The sequence below is a fragment of the Mauremys mutica genome, chromosome 2 (assembly GCF_020497125.1).
Source record: "Mauremys mutica isolate MM-2020 ecotype Southern chromosome 2, ASM2049712v1, whole genome shotgun sequence".
Lineage (NCBI taxonomy): Eukaryota > Metazoa > Chordata > Testudines > Geoemydidae > Mauremys > Mauremys mutica.
The window spans coordinates 212890276-212900268 of NC_059073.1; the positions used below are offsets into that span (position 1 = coordinate 212890276).

The following is a 9993-nucleotide window of genomic DNA, read 5'->3' on the forward strand; positions in this document are numbered from 1 at the left end:
AATGATCCCATGGGCCTGTTATAGGGAGGGAATCAGGGACAGATATATTAGGAAGAAGATGGGTCTGCTGAGAGCTACTCATCTGAACCTCTAGGTAACTTCAACTGAGTTCAGTGAAATATAAGCCAGTTCTGAGCTAATTCAACCATCCCTAATTAAAAACAATAAATTTGTGCTTGGCAAATGGAAGACACAAAATGAGATAAGAAAAATTATTTTTTGGTGTCCCTAGCCTCTGTTCGTCAAAGGATGGAGATGGATGGCAGGAGAGAGATCACTTGATCATTGCCTGTTAGGTTCACTCCCTCTGGGGCACCTGGCATTGGCCATTGTCGGTAGACAGATACTGGGCTAGATGGACCTTTGGTCTGACCCGGTACGGCCGTTCTTATGTTCTTATGTTCTTATTTTTAAGTTTCCAAGAGACATTTATAAAAGAGAGAAAGTGTTCTTGTAACTACCCACAACAGTATATGTTGTATACGTTACACATACACTCAGGTTTCTACACTAAGATACAGAAAGACAAACACCTACAACCATTAACATTTTATTTAACGTCTATTTTTGCAAAGTTTGGCAAGATCACATCAATGTTTTTACCAAAATAACAGTGATAAGCCACTTCAAGTGTTGCACAAAGACTGATTTTAAAACTTTCTTTATATTTTCAGATCATCTTTTTTTTCCTTCCTTCAATGAAAAGCTCAGATGTAGGATCGTTTGAGGAGCAATGGGAAGAGATCCTTCATTTGGCCATTGACTTCTTTGGTGAAGAGCCAGTAAAAAGTGCATTGTTTGTTTACAGGACTCCCTGCCACACTTGGACAAATATTAAAATACTAGTATATGTGGTAAATTCTTTACCAATCTACATTGCAGATCTCTTCAAAGTGATCAATGGGAGCTTCATACATGTAGTCAAAGCAGATTGGTTATCATTGGGTAGACTTAAGCAGTTTCAAACAACTGCCATTTAAAAAACAAACTCAGGTTAGCTCCCAGATTTTTCATTTTTCACCTTTCAGTTGTAGAATTTCTCCTCCAAGGAGGAATTTGCATTCTATAGATACATTCCTTCTCCTCATGCCTGAGGTGTAGGATAAGCAGCATTCAGTTCTGAATCAGAGCTGGGTTGAAAGTAGGGCAGATGGGAAATTTTCCATCTAAACTATACTATTTTCCTGTGGATAAATCAGCTTTTTGATATGACAATTTTTCAGTGGCTGCTTTTCACAGAAATTTTTGACTTGTCAGAGAAAAACTGAAGACCTCAAAACTGAAAAAAAATTGTTTTGGAAACACTGCTGCAATGCCTCATGGGAGTTGCCGTTCAGATGGCTTGTGTCCCCATTTTCTTTTATGGGCCAGGTTTCCCAGCTGGATAACATCTCTCATGTTGCTCTCATGATCACTGGGGTTGCATAGCATAATGCACTGGGGGTTGCATAGCAATGAATGCAGACCCTGGTGATTCATGGTGGGAGAATCAGTCCAGCCAGGAAGCCCAATCCATGTTATCAACAAGGCACTAAGCCAAAATTTTCACAGAAAATAATTAAATATATAGCATATACTTATAGCCATGGAGGGTCCTGCTGTAGGACCTTACTAACATGATCTAGAGCAACATGAAGTGCATACTCCAGCTGAGGTTGAGATCAACATATATGAGATCAACATGCTTAGAAAGCAGTCCCATATTCAGTCTCAGAAGTGGCCTGGTGGTTCTGTTGACAGCCCATTACCATCAAACCTGAGTCGTTTGCCAATAAACTTCCCAAGCCATCCAATAGTTTGCCTTCAGGTATCAGAAAAGACATCTCTTTCCATAAAAATGGGAACATTCACTTAAACATAGGGAAGTATTTCTTCATAAACCACACAGTGAACCTGTGGAACTCATTGCCAGGGGATGTTGTGAAGGCCAAAAGTATAAATGAGTTAAAAAAGAATTAGATAGGTTCATGGAAGATAGGTCAATCAATGGCTATTAGCCAAGATGGTCAGGGACACAACCCGATGCTCTGGCTGTTCCTAAACCTCTGACTGCCAGAACCTGGGACTGGATGACAGGGGATGGATCACTCAATAATTGTCCTGTTCTGTTTATTCCACCTGACGCACCTGGCACTGGCCACTGTTGGAAGTTAGGAGACTGGGCTAGATGGACCAGGTCAGACCCAATATGGCCTTTCTTATATTCTTATGTAAATTTATAGATGAGAAAGAATACCCTTCCCCAGTCAACCTCTGTGCTTCCCTTAGTGGCATGTAAACTTCTTGTTCATAAAGGAACTAAACTGATTATTCTCCCATTCATGTTGTGGCAGATGTGGAGCTGCTATGGCATCTAAGAGTTACTGATATGTACAGTAGAACCTCAGAGTTATGAACACCAGAGTTATGAATTGACCGGTTAACCACACACCTCATTTGGATCCGGAAGTATGCAATCAGGCAGCAGCAGAGACAAATAAATAATTAATAAATTAATTAATTAAATAAAAAGGCAAATACAGTACAGTACTGTGTTAAACATAAACTACTAAAAATAAAGGGAAAGTTTTAAAAAAAGATTTGACAAAGTAAGGAAACTGTTTCTGTGCTTGTTTCATTTAAATTAAGATAGTTAAAAGCAGCATTTTTCCTCTGCATAGCAAAGTTTCAAAGCTGTATTAAGTCAATGTTCAGTTGTAAATTTTTGAAAGTACAACTATAACCTTTTGTTCAGAGTTGCAGACATTTCAGAGTTACGAACAACCTCTATTCCAGAGCTGTTCATAACTCTGAGGTTCTACTATAATAACGTTATGAGTACTGTATTGACCTAGTTATTGAGATACTGCATAACTAGATTAGAGTTAGTGAAATTTTTATTATACACCTACATTGCTTTAATACTATTAGGGCTGTTGGAAGAACAAGCAGGAAGTCAACACAATGGCTCCCTAGATTAGACTTTCCCAGCACACCCTTGAAAGACAACAGAGAGTGCTGTTAGGATATTGGAACCTCAAAGCTATTTCCAACAAAAATGCAAGCTTTTTTTTGCCCATGATGGGAGCTAGAGCTCAAAAGGACACTAAAACAGTCAAAGTCCTCCTCAGGTGAGGAAGCAGGGTCAGTTGTCAGGGGCTGACAAGGCTAGGGTGACCAGATGTCCCAATTTTATAGGGACAGTCCCGATTTTGGGGTCTTTTTCTTATATAGGCTCCTATTACCCCCGACCCCCGTCCTGATTTTTCACATTTGCTGTCCGGTCAGCCTAGACAAGGCTGACACAGAGAGAGGCGCTGCAGAGGGAGTGTGAAGAAGTTGGGCTTTCCCCAGATCCAGAGGATGTTAAGTCTTAGGGAGAGGCAGGCATGCATACACACTGGTTTATCGTTTTAAGATCTATTGTCTTTTAAATGCTTTGGTTTTAAATAAATAATGTTTTGCTTGAAGGAAGCTGTTTAGTCACGGTACTAACCACTGATCATTGCTCCTGGAGGGAACAACACTGCAGGTATTGAACATAAGTCAGGCCCACTGAGGTAATCATGGTTAGCTCCTGGGGGCAGCAGCCCAAGGTCCAGCTGAGAGTAGAAGAATTACATGATTCCACTCCAAGAGAGATGATGGCTTGAGGCCCCAAACCTGGGAGGAGGGTGCACTAAAAAAGACCAGGAGGGCTCAGGGGTGCCTTTAGCCTGATGACAGACACATGCCATAAATAACCTCCATCACCCCAAGTGCACCTTTACTAGTCAGAGACAGTCATGTTGACAGGTTCTTCAACCTGCTATTTAGAGACCTACCAGGCCGCAATATATATCAATGGGTTTAAAGAAACAGAGCCTTCTTTATGCTACTTTCCATCAGTGCCATCAGTAAGGCTGCTAATTAGTCATGGATTCCATGACTTTCCATGACCTCCGTGACTTCTGCAGCGGCCGGTGCTGGCTCAGGTGCTGCCAAGGAAGCCCCTGAGCCAGCAGCAGCAGTTTGGGTGTGTGGGAGGGGACTCAGGGCTAGGGGCATGGGATTGGAGGGTGTGTGTGGGGGCACTTACCTCGGGGTGGAGGGCTCCCCGGCTCCCACTGACATGGCCCTCCATGCTGCACACTGCCTGTACCCACAGGCCCCGCCCCTGCAGCTCCTATTGGCTGCAGTTCCCAGCCAATTGGGAGCTGCGGTAGCTGGCTCTTGTGTCAGGACCAGCAAAGCCCCTGCCCTGGCCCCTTCATCGCCTAAGAGCTGCAGGGATGCGGTGCTGGATAGGAAGCCCCTGCCACCCCCACCAACTATCTCCCCCCCAGCACCAGCAGGGATCCCATTCCCAGGCCACGCGGCTGTGACCTGGCACCCTCCCCCAGCATGGGTCCCCGGTCACATGCCACGGCCTGCCCCCCCCAGCACCAGTGGGGTCCTGCGCCAACTCCCCCAGCACCCATGCCCCCCGCCCCAGACCACACACCCCCAGCAGGGCTGGCTCCAGGTTTTCTGCCGCCCCAAGCAGCAAAAAAAAAAAAAAAAAAAAAGCTGCAGCAGCGTAATCGCGTTGCTCCACTCTTCAGCGGCAGTTTGGCGGTGGGTCCTTCACTCCTTCTCTTCCTCTTCGGCAGCTCAAAGAGGAAGAGAGGGACTGAGGGACTCGCCGCCAAATTCCTGCCAAAAACCCAGACGTGCTGCCCCAATAGCGGGCGGAGTGCTGCCCCTTGGTATTGGCTACCCCAAGCACCTATTTTAGCTGGTGCCTGGAGCCGGCCCTGACCCCTGGCACCTGCAACCCCCCGCCCAAGTTTTAGTCACGGCGGATATTTTTAGTAAAAGTCATGGACAGGTCACAGGCCCGTCAGTTTTTGTTTACAGCCTGTGACCTGTCCATGACTTTTACTAAAAATATCCATGAGTAAAACGTAGCCTTAGCTATCAGTCATACTTTCACTGTACCAGAAAGAGAGCACAAGAGAGCTAGGGAAGAATATATGAATCACAGTCTACCATATGTAGCTTTCAGAAAGCCAGCCTGAGGCACAGAAACCAAAGAGGAAAGTAACTGAACAAGATACGTTATTATCTCTCCTCCCCCAAATGGTACTGACATACAGCTGAATGAAAGCCATTAAGCACTAGTCACTGCTTCCTGACTTTCAGAAGATGTAAACTGGGATAAGTAAGGAAATGAAAGGCATGACATACAATAAGGCCTGGAGGAGGAAGGGTTGGAGAAAATCAGCTAAAGGTAACTGAAAGCACAGGCAAAGATGGCTGTCAGCACGTAGCCCTTTGGTGGTGTTGATATCGGGTTCAGTGGGGGCTGTATCTATGTAAATGAGAGTAGAACTGGATCCATGTGTTGCATTATGTTGAGTTAGTGAAGGCTTTACTGCTTAAAGCGGGACACTTCAAACAAAAAGCATGGAGATATTTAAGTGTCGAGATGTGCTTATTGTTTTCTACCATTTTGACTATAAACAGGATGCAGCCAATGACGGAGATCCTTTACCATCCTGTATTCCCCTCCCAACCCCAGGATCTGTGAGCTTCTTTGTGCTTGTCTGCTTGTTACTGATGAACTTGGAACTTTTGGATATTAGCCCTTTTGTGTCCTGAAGATCTGGAGTGTTGTTTAGATTTTTTTTTCTGACTCCTAAGAGGACCAGTAAAGGGAAAATAAATTTTAACTCCTGTCCATGCCTATTCTGCAGTGGCACAAAGAAAACTAAACGACTTGCTCACAGATTTCCAGAATTTCAGCCTTTTGTGACCAGATTTGGTAATAGCGACTAAATAAGAGTCTGTGGTGACATCAGGCTGTGGTCCCCAGTGACACCTAGTCTCTTACTGCAGACAGTGCACTAAAAAGTAAATGAATGTGAATGGAGTAGAGCAGCAGTCCCTGTCATATCAGGGAAGAAACTGTTCATTGATCCATTGACATTCACTCTTCATCAGTGCACTGTCTGCAGAAATCCTCCAAGGCACATAATTGAAGAGACAGTGGGGATTAGATACTACACTGGTAGGCACAGGATAACTAGATTAAATAGATCATTGATCAAAGCAAACATTGCAGCTTCTCTCTCATATGAAGTTCTGAAAACAGACTGAATGAAGACAAGAAACTCTGGACTCCAGAAACTTGCAAAGTTACTTCACAATCTTCTCATTAATATTTCCCAAAAGTAAAATATACAAAGGCCAATATCTGATAAAATAGGACAAAGTACCACTTGCATTACACACGAGAGATTTCCTAGGTGGCCCATTTCTGCAAAGGTCTCTTGGTCAACCAGGATGAGTTCCCATCAGATAACACTAGGGAGTATATGCCTAAGCATAAGCAACTCCCTTGCACTGGTGTAAAAGCACATTAAGCATGATGAGACTCAAGCCCTTAGTAATTATTGTGTAAAACTATTATTTTATTTTAAAATGGAATAGTTACTGACAGAAAAGTGACTGTAAAAATGTTACTTTGGAGTTCTATACTTCTGTTCTCTCAGTGACTTCCCATTCATATAAGTTTAGTTTACAGGTTTAAATTTAAAAAATTTCTGACTGCTAGCACTGCCAACTCGCCTGGGAGTTGACATATCAAGCTGCATTCTTTCTGCCTCATATGTCATCACAAGTTTCTAAAAGTTCCACAATTAAAACTCAGCCGATAATTCGGGAGATGGTGCAGAAGAGAACCTATTTTACTCATTTGGATCTGCATTTCCTCTGCAATGTAAACATGAGTTAAAGTTCATTTTTTGTCAGTGAAAAGTCATCATTCAGATGCACAGGGGGCAGGAACTATCTTTTTGTTATAAACATGAATAGTGCCAAGCACAGTGGGATCCTGATCCCTTTTGGGGACCTCTAGATGCTCTCATAAAACAAACAAATAGTAATGACAACAGGGAAGAAATATTAAGCCCATTGTCTCAAGAAGGCTCATTCTCTCAAGAAGACAATAGTCAAAATTTTCAAGCTCTAGGGTATTTAGCCATACAGCTCCCATTAATTTCAATGGGAGTCATATGGCTAAATCCCCAACCAAAAGGAAATTAACTATTCTTACGGTCATATTTTCTGACTCTGACTACACTTTAGTATCTTGTAGTCTGAACTGTTCTCATTTTGAATACGGCTGGAATTTCAAGGCAGCTTACTAAACGATTATACATTTTCTTGTTTTAAAAAAATCCCAGTGAGATAAAGATCTTAGCCCTACTAGCTAAAATGTTGCTTATACTATGGGTGGCGTTCCCGAGCCCACGTATCCACTGACACTTTAAAAACCCTTGCACCCCAATCTGGGTCTATGCCGGTTATGCGATATGTATGTATCTCTTCATCCTTGCAAATGATATCTGTAACCCCCCATAACCCAAGCCTGGCCCCAGATGTACAGTACCTTCCCTCTTACCTCATGTATATTTCATTTCAAACATTCACTTTAATAAATTTTTTAAATCTGTTCTTATCTCACTCTGCTTGTTTCCATTCATTTTAAGGTGGTTCTTTCTGTAGTGGCTCTGGAGTAGCATCCCTCTGCATTCTGATCCATTTTATGCTGGCCTGGCCAGGCATCCACTTGCAGCAAATAGGTTTTGTGTAGATAGCGTAGAGCTAAAAACAAGCTATTTAAGAAATAAAAAGCTCATAGATGCTCTTAAGAGGGGAAAAAAAAGAGATTTGCTGCAGTTCCTCATAGTCTAGGCTCTGCCAATTGTTTGAAGTCAGTGCTGCTGGGATATTTATTACCTGCCTGGGCCACATTAGTTGTGTTTGTTTTGTTGTTGTCCTTTTAAAATAATCTATCAACGGTTTATTAGTGTGCAGCAGCTGTTCTGTAGGGCTCCTTTCACAACCCTAATTGCTTACAATCGAATTTAACTGCCCCCTTACCTTATTCCTTTGTGAAAGGCTAATTGAGTTGCAGGATATGGTATTGTGAAATACCTCTGCTATCTCACTCTCCCCTTCATGCCCCCTCCTCCCAAACAGACCGCTGGCCACAATTCATTTCAATAAAGACAGGACATGTTGATATGAGCACCAGTACAGAGTTTATAAAGTCCAGTCTCCCTTGAACTCTGTCAGCATCTCCAAATCCCAGGTCTGTATGGAGGCCATCAGCCTTGGTGTATTATCCAAACACTGTCCGATGAGAACTTTCACATATACCTTTGTGTGTGTGCATGCCTCTTTCTAACGATGTACAAACAGAGATACACACAGGACCAGATTGCAAGAGGTCCTTGCATGGCTGCACAGGGGCAAAGGGGCCAGCAAGAAGCCGCCCCAGCCTTGCAGTACTGCAGGGGCCACGCACAAGAGCAGTTCCTGAGTTGCGGGAGGTGCAGGGACAGTTTGCTCCTGTTCCACCGCTAGGAGCAGGACAGCTAACGGGAAGGCAGAAAAGGGTGGCGTAGAAGAGTAGACTCACTGCTGGAGTGCTCCCCTCGTTGCGGTGGATGATGTAGCCGGCTCTCCTCATCTAATGCCCTTTCCAACAGCCATTCTGGTCCCATGGGGTGGGTCTGTCTCTTCTCACAACATGGCCTCCAGTCAGGTCATATTTTGTTTCCACACGTTTGTCTTCAAGCCCCTATGCCTCACTCCATCCCACAGTCTATGGCTGGCACAGTTCTCTGACTTCCCAGGGTGTCAGACAGGCCGTCATCCCTCAGCAGCTCCTGATTTTCCCTCAGGCTCACCTCAGAAGCTGACTGTCTGGTTCTCTGCCTTTTCAGCCTTCTATCAGATTTCTTTAGACAGAAGACATTCAATACACCCTCTCCACTGGATCTCCTCCTCTGAACTGATCTTCTCTCTCCAAAGTCCACCCCCTTCCCCTGGTCACACCCTCCTCCCCACGTGCAATCAGGGAAGTTACTAGCACTCTCAGGCTCCTTTAACCCTTTTGGTGCTGGTGTAAGGTTTATGCACAATCACAGGTGGGAAGGAGGCCAGGTCATGGCCCCAGCTGTGTCTGCACTGGCCCATGGAACAGGGCTGGCACACTGAGTTGGAGAAATCTGTTCAGTCGCTTGGGTGCAAGGAGAAGTATTAGGAGAGATTAGGCCTGCCCACAAGCCACAATCCCTTCAAGGCTTCTCCTGGGATGCTGCAGCTCCACATTGCTCACTACAGGGCTGTCCCACAAGCGCTGATAAAAACTTTACGCTACGCCACACCATCTTACATTCTGCACGTCTTGCATATGTTACAGGAAAAAAAAACCCCTTATTCTAAGAATTTTTAGAGAGTTTTTATAAACTTTATTGGGCCTTTTATTATTATTGTTTAGATTTAGTAATCACCACCTGACATGAGACAGGTAATAAAACAATGAATACTATAGAGAAGGCAGATTGGCTGCTCCAGTTTACCCTTTTAAGTAATACAAAAACAAGGAGCTACTCAGTGAAATTAAAGGACAAGACATTTAAAATGGACCAAAGGATATGCTGGGGCTGATTTTTGACTGTGATTATGGCACTAAATGGATTTATTGGACTGGAGTATCTAGCACTCTATTTCACTTGACCTGTCATTAACCTTTGGAACTCATTCGCACAAGATTTTAGTAGCTTAGTAGGATTCAAAGAGGATTAGACATCTATACAAATATTTTAAATATCCATAGTTGCATTAACTAGGATATAGGAACATTTATGAAGCTATCAGCTCTCTTGCTTGAGGACATAACCCAACCACTGACTGCCTTGGGCTAGAAAGAAATGTCCACTATGGTCAGACTACTGCATAATTAATTGTGGGGAGGTTGCATCTTCCTCTGAAGCAACTTTTCCTGCATGATGTCAGAGATAGGACACAGGACTACAATGCACTATTGCTCTAACCCTCATGGCAATCCCTACGTTCCTGCACTTGCCTTGCTGAACCGTGTTAGAACATTTCACCACAGTTCTTCCTGGCTAGGTGCTCGCACAGAGCTCAAAACCCCAGTGTGTGGAATGCCTCAAGTGCACACTGAAGTCAACAGGA

General features: G+C 43.7%; 1 long non-coding RNA gene across 2 annotated transcripts in view; it reads right to left on the bottom strand.

The window, feature by feature from the left end:
- LOC123362957 overlaps window positions 1–8788 on the bottom strand; it is a 70975-nt gene extending 62187 nt beyond the window's left edge. For both annotated transcript variants that reach the window (XR_006576659.1, XR_006576658.1), the window contains exon 1: window positions 7888–8788. This is a non-coding gene — a long non-coding RNA (uncharacterized LOC123362957). The remainder of the gene's footprint in view (window positions 1–7887) is intronic.
- Between the last annotated feature and the right edge of the window lie 1205 nt (window positions 8789–9993).